The sequence below is a fragment of the Dermochelys coriacea genome, chromosome 4 (genome assembly GCF_009764565.3).
Source record: "Dermochelys coriacea isolate rDerCor1 chromosome 4, rDerCor1.pri.v4, whole genome shotgun sequence".
Taxonomy (NCBI): domain Eukaryota; kingdom Metazoa; phylum Chordata; order Testudines; family Dermochelyidae; genus Dermochelys; species Dermochelys coriacea.
Window position 1 is genome coordinate 6,158,172 of NC_050071.1, and position 14,908 is coordinate 6,173,079.

General features: G+C 40.5%; 1 protein-coding gene and 1 non-coding gene across 2 annotated transcripts in view; both read left to right on the forward strand.

The window, feature by feature from the left end:
• The window catches only part of ADGRL3 (adhesion G protein-coupled receptor L3), a 682,597-nt gene that overhangs the window by 500,959 nt on the left and 166,730 nt on the right, over window positions 1–14,908 (forward strand).
• On the forward strand, window positions 9,811–9,938 carry LOC119855345. The gene has a single exon (XR_005292846.1). It is a non-coding gene; the product is annotated as a U6atac minor spliceosomal RNA (small nuclear RNA).

Below are 14,908 nucleotides of genomic sequence, written 5' to 3' on the forward strand. Positions count from 1 at the left end.
TGGGGTCATGGGCTTTAGCACAGGCTGGCAACACCAATATGTACCTATGGTCCCCAATGTGCTTACACAGCCAGTGCTGAAGCCTGAACCACTGTGTCTACACAGCTATTGTTAGCCATGCCAGTATGGGAATGTCTCCCCGAGCTGCAGACACACCTCAGATTGCAGTGTAGACAAATCCCTAGACTTAGAGGCGACAGGTTCTATCCACTGGAACCTTGCTGAAGTAACTGAATTTCCATAGATGTAACCAAAGGCAGAATCTGGCCCAGGAAATGTAATTCCCATTGCAGTCTGTTATCAGTCTGGAGCCAGTAGTGCTTAACAAATGCTGCCTCTCGGTTACTTCTAGTATGTTGCTCTCTTGGAATCTGCTCCCAGGCACCTCAGTGTCTGAATTTTCTCAGTATTGTGCCCTGGAAATGAGCTGGAGATTGTGTGTTGATTGTAAGTGAATTGGTGTCCCTGCTTTCAAATAATATGAGGCTTAATAAAGGAAAATAACAGCTTAACTCAGCATAGTATCTTGTAGGTCAGAGGGCCTGGCCCTGTACAACTGACTGATGCCAAGAGGACTAAGTGGTCATATTGAGAAAATACATAGTAGGAACGTAGGGATTGCCATAATGGATCAGAGCAGTGGTCCATCTAGCCCAATATCCGGCCTCTGACAGTGGCCAGCACCAAATGCTTCAGAAGAGTGGGGAAAAAACCCTGCAGTAGCATTTATGGAATAACCTGATCCTGGAGAAGAGTTTCTTTGAACCCCAGTTAATTTAGAGGTTGTATCATGCCCTGAAATGGGGTTTAGATTCCTTGTAAAGTTCTTGTTTGTTCATATTAATAGTTACTATTATAACTCTAGTATTCTGATTGCCCATGTAAATGTCTAAATCTTTTTTCTAAATCCTACTAAACTTTTGGCCTCGATGTCTTGTGCCAGTGAGTTCCACATGCTAATTGTGTGAAAAAGTTTTTCCTTTGATAAATTTTGAATTTGCTACCTTTCATTTTCATTGATTGTCTCCTCCTCCTTGCAGTATGAGACAGGATGAATAACCCCTTGTGGAATATGCTTCTATCAAGTTACCAGCTTATTTTTAATGTTACTGTCATCCTCAGCCAGAATGTCTCTTGCATGTGTGTTTCAATTCTAGTAACCCCTAAACTGAGTTGTAACCAGCAATAGAGCCTGTAAAAAGGGTGCACTTTAGAAAACAGGGTGAGTGTATAGTTCAGACATTAACAATTTTGTTTGCACCTATAGTGATGGCAATTCAAGATCTTGCATTTGCCAAGAGAAAATGCAGCAACCCGAGGGCTAGGTCACATTTGAGCAATGTTATATTTTCTGCCGAGATTGTCACATGAAAATCCTGGTGCAGAGCAGGGGGATGATGCATTGGAAAACAGCTCCTTCTCTGTTCAACCTCTGTTGTGCTCAATCCAATGCAGAATTCTTTCAGAGGGAAGGGTCAGTGGTGGAACATCCCCATTGACCAGGGAAAGAGGGATAATTGCCACAGAGGCAACACTCTGCCCTTCTTTCAACCTTCCCATGGGAAATTTGAAGATCTGGGCTACTGTTGTTTCCTATCTCAATAATAAGAGAAAAGGTTAGTATCCCAGATACCTTTCAGTGGAATTTGTTGGTAAATGCTGGTTTCCTAACTGACTTCTTCCATTATATTGCTAATATCTGAGTTTTCCTGATCTTCCAAAGACAAAAAAAACCCTCTGCCTCTCACTCTAAATGTGTATTTAGTTTCTGCTTTATTAAATCAGTTTTTATGGTAGATGTACAAAAGCTTTTGACACGGTCTCCCACAGTATTCTTGCCAGCAAGTTAAAGAAGTATGGGCTTGATGAATGGACTATAAGGTGGATAGAAAGTTGGCTAAATTGTCTGGCTCAACGGGTAGTGATCAATGGCTCCATGTCTAGTTGGCAGCCGGTATCAAGTGGAGTGCCCCAAGGGTCAGTTCTCGGGCCGGTTTTGTTCAATATCTTCATTAATGATCTGGAGGATGGTGTGGATCGCACCCTCAGCAAGTTTGCAGATGACACTAAACTGGGAGGAGAGGTAGATACGCTGGAGGGTAGGGATAGGATACAGAGGGACCTAGACAAATTAGAGGATTGGGCCAAAAGAAATCTGATGAGGTTCAACAAGGACAATTCAGAGTCCTGCACTTAGGATGGAAGAATCCCATGCACCGCTACAGACTAAGGACCGAATGGCTCGGCAGCAGTTCTGCAGAAAAGGACCTAGGGGTTACAGTGGACGAGAAGCTGGATAGGAGTCAACAGTGTGCCCTTGTTGCCAAGAAGGCCAATGGCATTTTGGGATGTATAATAGGGGCATTGCCAGCAGATGGAGGGACATGATCATTCCCCTCTATTCGATATTGGTGAGGCCTCATCTGGGATACTGTGTCCAGTTTTGGGCCCCACATTACAAAAAGGATGTGGAAAAATTGGAAAAAGTCCAGCGGAGGGCAACAAAAATGATTAGGGGACTGGAACACATGACTTATGAGGAGAGGCTGAGGGAACTGAGATTGTTTAGTCTGCGGAAGAGAAGAATGAGGGGGGATTTGATAGCTGCTTTCAACTACCTGAAAGGGGGTTCCAAAGAGGATATATCTAGACTATTCTCAGTGGTAGCAGATGACAGAACAAGGAGTAATGGTCTCAAGTTGCAGTAGGGGAGGTTTAGGTTGGATATTAGGAAAAACTTTTTCACTAGAAGGGTGGTGAAACACTGGAATGCGTGACTTAGAGAGGTGGTTGTAATCTCCTTCCTTTGAGGTTTTTAAGGTCAGGCTTGACAAAGCCCTGTCTGGGATGATTTAGTTGGGGATTGGTCCTGCTTTGAGCAGGGGGTTGGACTAGATGACCTCCTGAGGTCCCTTCCAACCCTTATATTCTATGATTCTATGAAAGAACACCCAAAATACAGAGCCCTGGCTTCCTGATGCTCATATTTTTGAGACTTTGTTTGTGAGGACAGTTCGAGGCTGTTAGGCCAATAAAATTAGCCTGATTTGACAAATGCTCGGCAAGGCCTTAGCCTCTGAGGTCACACTTTTTAAACTCATCTAAACTTCATTTGGAGCTAGCATGTTCACTGGTTTCTTTGCCAATAGTGTAACAGCAGCTAGAGGAAGAAACCAAATAGCTGGGCTACAAATTTTGTTATTTAAGTTTGTTTCTGAGGGGATTTTGATGTTGTAGCTCATGTGATCTGGCAGACCATTCTCTCCTTATAAACTATCCCTTGAGCTTCAGCCTTGTGCTTCTTCTCACTTAGATTTAACATAATGGAGGACGAGTCACTTTTGGTAACCAGAGTAAGCCAGGTTCTGAGCTTTCACAGTGTTGTCATCATTATTACATAATGTCAGTTCTGTGTAGGTAATGCAAATACGCTGGAGGCTGGTAGATTGTTCAGTGTAGGGAAACCATTGCAAAAACTCTGTTTTCATTTTAGTATACAGAAAATTTAGGGGAGACTGGGATGCCTAACACCCACTAAATTTATCAAGGGCTCCTTGTCTGTTGCCACATGCATGGAACGTGAAAGGCCCAAAGCTAATAACATTACAGGTCATAGAATCATAGAATAGTAGGACTGGAAGGGACCCCGAGAGTTCATCTAGTCCAGTGCTCTGCACTACTGCCAGAACTAAGTATTAACCAGACCATCCCTGACAGGTGTTTGTCTAACCCGTTCTTAAAAATCTCTAATGATGGAGATTCCACAACCTCCCTAGGTAATTTATTCCAGCACTTAACTACTCTGACAGATAGGAAGTTTTTCTTAATGTCCAACCTAAACCTCCCTGACTGCAATTTAAACCCATTGCTTCTTGTCCTATCCTTAGAGATTAACGAGAACAATTTTTCTCCCGCCTCCTTGTAACAACCTTTTATGTACTTGAAAACTGTTATCGTGTCCCCTCTCAGTCTTCTCTTTTCCAGACTAAACAAACCCATTTTTTTCAACCTTCCTTCAAGGTTTTTTCAACCTTCCCTCATGTTTTCTAGATCGTTAATCATTTTGGTTGCTCTTTTCTGGACTTTCTCCAATTTGTCCACATCTTTCTTGAAATGTGGCACCCAGAACTGGACACACTACTCCAGTTGAGACCTAATCAGTGCAGAGTACAGTGGAAGAATTATTTCTCTTGTCTTGCTTACAACATTTCTGCTAATACATCCCAGAATGATGTTTGGTTTTTTTGCAACCATCTTATTACACTGTTGACTCATATTTAGCTTGTGACCCACTATAACCCCCAGATCCCTTTCCTCAGTACTCCTTTCTAGGCAATCATTACCAATTTTGTACCCACACATACAAAAATCCAAAACTTAGGATTTTTCCTTCCTAAATGGTGTACTTGGAATTTGTCCTTATTGAATTGCATCCTATTTACTTCAGACCTTTTCTCCGGTTTGTCCAGATCATTTTGAATTTTAATCCTATCCTCCAAAGCACTTGCAACCCCTCTCAGCTTGGTATCATCCACAAACTTTATAAGTGTGTACTCTATGCCATTATCTAAATCATTCATGGCAGACGGGGTGAGCATCTCTCTGGCAAATATTTACAACGCAAATGAATTTTAGTAGATTAGAAATTGAAGGGGAGAATATCAAAGTACAACTTGCTATTATTTCCTTGTTTTGTTTTAATCATAAGAAATATAAAATTCGTCTTGGGCTATGTCTTAGAAACATAGTGTGCTTCTTTAGCAATTTATTGAACAAGTAATTTTATCCTGCACTTATGCTAAAATCTGAACAAAGCATCTCTGATGTCCTTTTTTGAAGCTAATCCAGATTGCATGCTTCTCTTGCTTTTGTTTTCTTCTGGCTTTCTAGTAGATGTTCATATCTTGTGTCATTAATAAAAACATTTGAAATGTGTGCAAGTTTAGCCAACTAATAGATTTTTTTTTAAAATGATAAGTTGGGTATGCACAGTTTACTGTTTGTGTATGTTTAGAAGACAGTCCCCTTTTTTGATTAAACTGTCACTTTTGTCCCATACACATGGCAGCTATTTGTTTTTATTAGAGGTACTTAAGGAGAATAAGATAAAACATTTTAAAATGACTCCAGAGGACTTTATTAACCTGATTACATTACTTCAACATCTTACGGTTTCTTCGTACTGTGTTGACATTCAGTTTCTTGTCATTGTATCAATGTTCATTTTCCCATTACAAATATTGACGTCTCTCCTTTTTATGGGCCTGATTCAAAGCCCAGCAAAGTCAACAGAGCATCTTCTCATTTACTGCAAGATTAATTTCAGGCTTAAATTCCATGGACAGTGCCAGGTGTTTGCCTCAATTAACTTTTGGCAAAGTAAAATTTAGGTACTGAGATTTAAGATTAGAAATTAGCATTCGTGGTTTTCGCCATATTCTTATTAACATTTGTTTTTGAAATCAAGATTTTGGGTAACACGTTCAAAAGTGCTTATGTGACGTCGCAGCGTGTGTCATGGAAAGTTAATGAGACTTAAGCCCTTAAAGCACCAAGGTTAGATTTGGGGAAAAAATGGGACTTGGGGTCATAAATCACTTAGGCCCAGAGCCTCAAAGGTGTTTAGGTGCCTGACTCCCAGCGAGAGGTAGGCTGAAGAGAGTCTACTGCAATGTATGGGTTATATGGTAGGAAACCTGTAGCCCTTGAACTGGAACAAATACAATGCCTGGCATAGGAGAGTGTGGGTGATGGGCAGGTAGCACCCTCCCCCGACACAATTTATCCATGGCTCTGTCTTCATTTCACTGCTGTGTCCACATCAAATGTCACCCCCATCTCAATGGGTGGAGACACTTGTGATGGACAGTGGTGAAGATGGTGGCCTCAGCAGTGAGTGAAGGAGACATTCGCGGAAGGATACCTGGTGTCCCACCTGTTGGAGTCTCTGGCACTCACTGGCCAGCCAGGTTGGGGGATGGATGTTGATTGGCCAACATTCCCCAGTTCCCAAGATTTCACTTGGGGTAGGAGCAGTATGGAGCCTCTTTCAGCTCTGCTCTAGTAGTGCATCTAAATACCTTTGAGGATGTGGATGGAAGTTAGGTGTGCAGTGCCTTTGAGGATCTGGGCCATGGGCACTTTTTAAATAATTGCCCTTTGTCTTTTTTTGCTTGCTTTTTAATTCTATCTATCTATCGAAAATATATTATATGTGTGTGTGTATTAAAAATCCGCCACACTGCAGCAACTTTTGTTCACAATGTTAATACCTCATTTGGTGTGAAAACCCTTTGTACAATATCAGTCCTCCATAAAATCAATTTAGGCCTCAATCCTATAGTCAGAGGCATGCAAGCAGATCCCTGAATATGAATAATAACAATACTGGACCAAGCTTTACACAATATTTAAATACCTATGCAAAATAATAAAGCATACTGGAAGGGATCTAAAGAGCACCTTATGATCTGTGAGGGAACATGCTTTGTTTTGAAAAAAGATCTGAATATTGATGTTCTCATAATAGACTCATGTCAGCTTAATGTAATGTGTTCACATGAGAGGTTTGTTTTGTTTAATACAAACATATTCCCTGCCCTTCTCTCTGCTTTCCCCCATCTTCAAAGGAGGAGGTTAAATCACAGGTGGGTTTGATGAAGTAACATGAAGGGTATGAAACTATCCAAGCAATGAAATTCAGAATCAGAAGGGAGTCAGAGTCTGAAACCTTTGTCCGCTCTTCATTCTTTAGTGCCAAGTTACGGGAGAAGTCTCGGGACAATGACAGCAAGGCATATACTTGCTGCAGCTAGGCACAAGAGAGTGAGCTTTGAGGGCGGAGAGAGGCTGCCTTTTTTCTGCATTTCCCTGCGTCTGGAGGTTTAAATCAGCAACTCTCTTCGTAATTTAATCTATTGACAACTCACGAAGGAGTACACAATAAAAGAAATAAATAAAAGACACTACAAGCAGACACTAGGCAGAGCACAGTGCCCTCTAGAGAAAAGCACTCAGCAGCATTCAGATTTGCCTTAGCAATGGGAATTTTTTATCTGTGTTGGAACAACAGTGGCCCTGCGACACTAGGGAAAATGCATGGTTTTGATGAGAGATGTAAAGCAAACTTTAATGTGTGTGTTGAAGGTGGGAGGTTATCATTCTTGTTGCTGTTTGACTAGGCAAAATCATTATTAGAGAATAATAAAAGAACAGTTTCCATTCAACAGCTAATATGTAAACAAGAAGCCCTGCTTTCAGTCCTTTGTCCAGTGCACTGTAGTGCAGTCTGATTTGCATCTTAATGTAGTTAATCCACACTTGGGTTGAAGGGGGAAAAAAAAGGTTAAGCAGTCTCCCTGTGACAGTTTTGCTTTTTCTGACATTTTTCTCTCCCTCTCTTCTTTTTAATTTCAACTTGCTGACACATCGGCAAAGCATATTTGCTCAAATCCCTAGCCTGAGAGCACCTGGGAATCAAGAGAATCTGAAAATATTGTCATGGCAGATATGTAGTAAACAAGTTGTATGTGAAAAGCATTCTTTACCATATTAATCTCCTAAATCATCAGGAACGGGGAAGAGAGCCTCCACAGCCTGCTTCCATCCCACCCACTCACGCTGTACATGCATGTATTGCAAAGGTTTAGAGCTACATCTCTCCAATGAAGTGAGCTGTAGCTCACAAAAGCTTATGCTCTAATAAATTTGTTAGTCTCTTAGGTGCCACAAGTACTCCTTTTCTTTTTGCGAATACAGACTAACACGGCTGCTACTCTGAAGCTACATCTCTGTAGTTCCAATGCTATTTTTTTGTTTTGTTTTGTAGTGCATGCTCTCTTTCTCAAGTGTAACAGCAAAACACAATCAGTTTTTAAATATTAATATGAGACTTGCTGGAGTGCATCTTGGAAGCATTGAGTCACTGAGAATTGAAAAACATAATCTGTGCTTTTGAAAGCCATCCAATTCTGTTTTATTTACAGACTTTGAGCTATTTCGCAAATTGAAAAGCAACCATTCAGCCATTCCATGTTTAAATTATTATATGTTTAAAAGATCCCAAGACATTTCTCAGTGGGCAATAGCCCATCTGATTGAATAAATCCAGATCAAAGACTTCACACACAAGGATAAGCAGAGAAGTTCAAAAAATAGTTATTTTTCAGTAAAGTTCTATTTATAGCCTGAATGGAAAAAGCAAATATAGTAGCCAGTTGTCAAAGTGCAAGGGGACATTCTGTAGCTGAGATCTTTGACTAATGGAAGGACTCATTGTGAGCTTTGGCTGCATTGATTAGGTCAGTCACTATCATCCCCTAAAGCTACTTGGTCATAACCCTTCAATTTTTTGGCACTCGGTCATGTTTCCATATGCTGAAAGGTAGCAAATACAGACACAGACTACTGCTTTCAAATGGCAGGAAAAAAAAAGGATTTTATGGCACTGACTGGATATAAAGTATGCAATTCAAAATACGGAGGAAAATACAAAAAAGTGTAGGTAAGATGCAATAAAATTACAATTCCTCAATAAAAATTACATCAATCTCTCTCCAAAACTGCCAAGAAAAAATAATTTTCTGCATTCAATTTTTTTTTACATTTGCTCTTTCTCTCAAGAAACAAAAAGCCATGTTTCCCCTTGTGGGTGTAATACAGCTAGTGTAATTAAAAAACAAGAACCCCCCCTGAAAATCTTGACCTGCAGTAAATATATTCAAGCTATTTGTGTGTGTGTGCGCGCGTGCATGTGTGAAAGTGGCTAGAATGAAAACTGACAGTATCTGTTGTTGAAATCAAAAGTGATTTCTACAACGATGAGGTATTAGGGAATTCATGCTGGTTTTCTCTTTCATGGAGTTTGAGGTATGCAAGCTGGAAGACAAAGAAAGAAGAAACACTGAGGATGGAGTGGAGGTTAAGGTTAATCTAGGCATGGCCCAATATCTAAACAAATACTTTGCCTCATTCTTTAATGAGGTTAATGAAGAGCTTAGGGATAATGGTGGGATGACAAATGGGAAGGAGGTTATGGAGGTAGATATTACCACATCCGAGGTAGAAGCCAAACTTGAACAGCTTAATGGGACTAAATCGGGGGGCCCAGATAATCTTCATCCAAGAATATTAAAGGAACTGGCACATGAAATTGCAAGCCCACTAGCAAAAATTTTTAATGAATCTGTAAAGTCAGGGGTCGTACCGTATGACTGGAGAATTGCTAACATAGTTTCTATTTTTAATAAAGGAAAAATAAATGATCCGGGTAACTACAGGCCTGTTAGTTTGACATCTGTAGTATGCAAGGTCTTGGAAAAGATTTTGAAGGAGAAAGTAGTTAAGGACATTGAGGTCAATGGTAATTGGGACAAATACAACATGGCTTTACAAAAGGTAGATTGTGCCAAACCAACCTGATCTCCTTCTTTGAGAAAGTAACAGATTTTTTAGACAAAGGGAATGCAGTGGATCTAATGTACCTCGATTTCAGTAAGTCATTTGATATGGTTCCACATGGAGAATTATTAGCTAAATTGGAAAAGATGGGGATCAATATGAAAATCAAAAGGTGGATAAGGAACTGGTTAAAGGGGAGACTACAATGGGTCACGCTGAAAGGTGAACTGTCAGGCTGGAAGGAGGTTACTAGTGGAGTTCCTCAGGGATCGGTTTTCGGACCAATTGTATTTAATCTTTTTTATTACTGACCTTGGCACAAAAAGAGGGAATGTGCCAATAAAGTTTGCAGATGACACAAAGCTGGGAGGTACTGCCAATACAGAGAAGGACCGGGATATCATACAGGAAGATCTGAATGAAAGGAGAGAAGGTTAGCACTCCCCTTGATAAGGATGGAAGAGGTCCTAGTGACCTTTACAACACGCATATGATTAAGGCATTGCCACTTACTTCGTGGCATCTAACCAAGTTTTTTTTCTCAGACATGGGTGAGGTTTTTCATAGGAGTGGGTGGGTGAAATTCTGTGGCCTGCGCTGTGCAGGAGGTTGGACTAGATGATCAGAATGGTCCCTTCTGACCTTAGTATCTATGAATCTTTGAATGACCTTGTAAACTGGAGTAATAGTAATAGGGATGAAATTTAGGGTTAGTGGAAAGTGTAAGGTCATACATTTAGGGATTAATAACAAGAATTTTTGTTATAAGCTGGGAACGCATCACTTGGAAGTAACAGAGGAGGAGAAGGACCTCGAAGTATTGGTTGATCGCAGGATGACTATGAGCCGCCAATGTGATATGGCCGTGAAAAAAGCTAATGCAGTCGTGGAATGCATCAGGCGAGGTATTTCCAGTAGTGATAAGGAGGTGTTAGTACCATTATACAAGGCACTGGTGAGACCTCATCTGGAATATTGTGTGCAGTTCTGGTCTCCATGTTTAAGAAAGTTTAATTCAAATTGGAACAGATACAGAGAAGGACTACTAGGATGATCCGAGGAATGGAAAACCTGTCTTACGAAAGGAGACTCAAAGAGCTTGGCTTGTTTAGCCTAACCAAAAGAAGGCTGAGGGGTGATATGATTGCCCTCTATAAATATATTAGAGGGATAAATACCAGAGAGGGAAAAGAATTATTTAAGCTCAGTACCAATGTGGACACAAGAACAAATGGATATAAACTGGCCATCAGGAAGTTTAGACTTGAAATTAGACGAAGGTTTTTAAACCATCAGAGGAGTAAAGTTCTGGAACAGCCTTCCAAGGGGAGCAGTGGGGGGAAAAACAAATATCTGGCTTCAAGACTAAGCTTGATAAGTTTATGGAAGGGATGATATGATGGAATAGCCTAATTTTGGCAATTAATTGATCTTCAGCTATTAGCAGTAGATATGCCCAAGGGCCTGTGATGGGATGTTAGATAGGGTGGGATCTGAGTTACTATAGAGAATTCTTTCCTGGATGACTGGCTGGGAGTCTTGCCCACATGCTCAGGGTTTAGCTGACCACCATATTTGGGGTCGGGAAGGAATTTTCCTCCAGCGCAGATTAGCAGAGGCCCTGGGGGCTTTTCACCTTCCTCTGCAGCATGGGGCACTTGCTGGAGGATTCTCTGCACCTCAAAGTCTTTAAACCACGATTTGAGGACTTCAGTAGCTCAGACATAGGTTAGAAGTTTGTTACAGGAGTGGGTGGGTGAGATTCTGTGGCCTGCGTTGTGCAAGAGGTCAGACTGGACTATCATAATGGTCCATCTGACCTTAATTTCTATGAATCTATGTATCAGACCTGCAACCAAGGCTCTGATGGATGTGAATCACACTGGGGAACATAGATTGTTTAGGAGGTTAGAAGTTCCCTACATACTTTCAGTAATAATATGCAGCTGTTATACCCCAGAGGTGGAAAAAGGTGTGGGGATATGATCTTCCTTTTTGAAATAACATGTGACATAAAAAAGGCAGATCTGATATTTTAAAATATGTTAATTCAAAATAATGCAGCCACATACGACAGTGTTTGCACATAAATGGAGTGATTTAAAGCTAGATCGCCTAAAAATAGCTCTTTGACTGAACTCTCAGATCTGTTAGATTAGTGCATTTATAATAAATCCAGATGCAATGTTTATTAGATCAGCTCCTCTGTAATGTTTCCCTGTTTACCAGGGCTTCTATAGACATAGTTAGTCTGCATTTCCAAAAGCATTACGACACGATAGTGAAGAGACATTACCTCCCCTGTACTATGAATGATGGCCCAGTTTTAATTTCTGTCCAAATGTTCAGAAGGAATTGCAAAAGGTGAGAGTAAAGGCTTGTGATGAGTGATCTTACTAGAAGGCTTCTGAAGAGTGAGAAAGATTCACAGAGGTAGCCTGGGCATTGAATAAGAGAGAGCAAGTAAGACTCTGGATAAGGTCTTTATCTAGCCATGGCCAGATAGAAGCTGAGAAGGGTGATGATAACAAACACAGATGTGATATAGCACTTTCCTAACTACCTGGTGCCAAAGCCGTGGAAATTCTTCACATTTCGCTATGTTAAATGTAATATGCAGCAGTTAAATATTTAAATCTGGTTGCTGTAGCCCCATAGTTGGCCAGGAAACACATCTTTTTCTAATGGCTCTCTACAGGCTTACATTTTAAACTGAGACGTCAGGTTCTGTGACTTTTTTTGGAAAAGATCAAAGGTGGCGGGTATTTTGGAATGAAAATGAACATCTGTTTCTCAGATATAAATTGAATGGGCCCAATAAAAAAGCTGCTGGGTGCTGAATAATGCGGATTAGAAAATGGGTATTTTTCCAACATAAAATTGTCACCTTTTTATTAAAAAAACAAACTCACTCCAAACCAAAAATTTTCAGCCCAAACCAGAACATTTTCACGATTTGGCTAGAAGGTTTTTGACAAAAACTCAAAAATGTCCACGGAAGACAGAATTTTTTTGTGAAAAGTTTAGTTTAGTCAAGAACCTAAATTTCCATTGAAAGAAACAGTTTTGATGGAAAAAAATGTTCCCAGCTGTAATGCTGATCTATTTGGACAGTCTGGTTCTGCATGTTTAGCGTTTGGAATATGAATAATTAAATCACTGGGGCAATGTGGGTTAGTGGGAGAGAAGGAGTCTAGTATCCTGCAATGGAGCACAGCGGTTTTTTGGTTTCACACCCTTGAATTTTATGTTCATCCTGGTTTTCAAATACATTTTAAAAGCTCAAAGTGAAGTTTGGATAAATCACAATGTTTTAACTGGCCTCAGGTTGAATCTAGATAAAGCTATTGAGTTTGCATCACATTTTGGACCACTGCAGTAAATCCTGTCCTGGCGTTCAGAATTCACCTAAAATTTGGTCTGGATCCATGTGAACCTCTTTCCATGTTTGTCAAAATGTTTGTGAATGTTTGGACCAACCTCACAATCAGCTTGTTCCAGTGACTGCCCACTCATCTTAGGTTTTGTGGCAGAGATGGAAGAACTGCTTGTCTTAAAGAATGTCTTTCAAGTGGACTTGGCTTAGTTTGGGCCCATATTTCCAAAGAGTTCAGGTATAGAAGACCTTGAGGAGACTATAGGGACACATTGGGCTTTTTTCCATCCAATCCCATATCCCAGGCATTTTCCTGTATGTATCCCTTCAGCAGTCCCAGCTACTGAAAGAGTCCAAGAGAATCATATTTTACTCTTGTGTTCCTATATGTCTCTGGTTCAGATTCATCCATGATTGGCAAGAGAGCCCTTGTATAATGGAGAGCAATCCATAGGTTTTGTATGAGGCACACTTGGCATTCCTCTTTAGTAAACACAAGTAATTATTCCTGTTATATATAGTTAATCTTGATGATCATCTAGTCTGACATCCTCCCTAATGCAGGGCATAGAACTTCATCCTGCAATTTCTACATCACCTCTTTTCAGAAAGATATCCAGCCTTGATTTAACTTTTTTGCTGGGATCCCCCTTTGAAAATATTTCAGGCAGTGACGACCCCTCTTTTCCTCCCCAAAATAGTGATAGCAAATTAGTGTACATACACATAGGTATCACCACCCTTACTTCTGCACTGCTGCTGGTGGCAGTACTGCCTTCAGAACTGGGTGGCCAGAGAGAGGCAGCTGCTGTATCCCCGCTCCCCCTCCAGTTCCCTCTTCCTCCTGGCAATATTTTTGTGATCTCACGACCCTCCTATAACAGCCTTGTGACCCGCTTTTGTGTCGGGCCCCCCAGTTTGAGAAATGATTTAAAGGCTTCAAGTGATGGAAAATCCACCATGTCCCTAGGTAAGTTGTTCCAAAGATGAATTACCTAGGGTAATTTTCCTGATGTTTAGACACGCTAAAAGAATACCTGAGCAAATGAAGATCTGGTGATGACAGGCACTCTTGCCTAGAATCAAAGCAGTTTGTATTGTAATATAAAAAGATAAGTCTTGCAGTTTTTAAATCAAGATGTGAGGATTTCAGTAACTCAGCCGGAGGTTATGAGCCTATTGCAGACGTGGGCGGGTGAGATTCTGTGGCCTGCAATGTGCAAGAGGCCAGATAGATGATCATGATGGTCCCTTCTGGTCTTAATGTCTATGAGTCTAGTATATGGTCACTGGTGAACACAATCCGGTGTCTGACAATGCCACAAAGGAGTGAATATAACTGAGTATGAGATGACATATGGGATTCTTCCTGTGTCAGGAACCCATACAGTGATCTTAGCCCAACTGAATACAGCTGGGCTATCACTTTAGGCAATGAAGTAAAAAATAAAGGATGTGGTTATTCTATGTGCTTGAAAACACTGCTTGTTTTGAGCATAGTCCTTACTTGGTCTTTACTTTGGCAAAATTCCCACTAAGCCTAATGGGAGTTTTGCCTGAGCATGGACCTTGAAGTCTTGAACTCTGTGAAATTTGAGAAATAGAAAAAGCAGGGAAGATGGGTCATATCTTTTCCTCATACAGTCAGCCCATTAGGTAGGTCTATACATTTCTTAGTGAGTTGCAGCTATCCTGCTGAGGACCTTAGAAATGTCCTTTTGTAGCTGTCACTCTAGTCTGAGCATGTCTGGAAAAACTATTCTTATATTATTGATGTAGACTTTCTGTGTATGTATAGGATATGGGAAGAAAAAATAAAGTATTGCTTTGGGTTATCCAGGGGAAGGGACGGTTGCCTAAACCAGGGCTGAGACTTTCCCAGTAGCTCTATGGGTTGCATTTAGCACCAGAACGATGCTCCATAGAATCCAAGTGTAGAGTCCCACAAATGTTCTGCATCTAAAGCTTGTTATAGAAATCTAAATTTACTCTAAATCTAACCTTAAACTCTCACAATGGCAAAGCATAATAAAACAAGCCATAAAAATAAAATAACCAGACATCCGCATTTCTAGTTATAATAAGGTTAATGATTTTTAAAGGTTACTGCTCCTCTGTAAGAAAACATTGTAT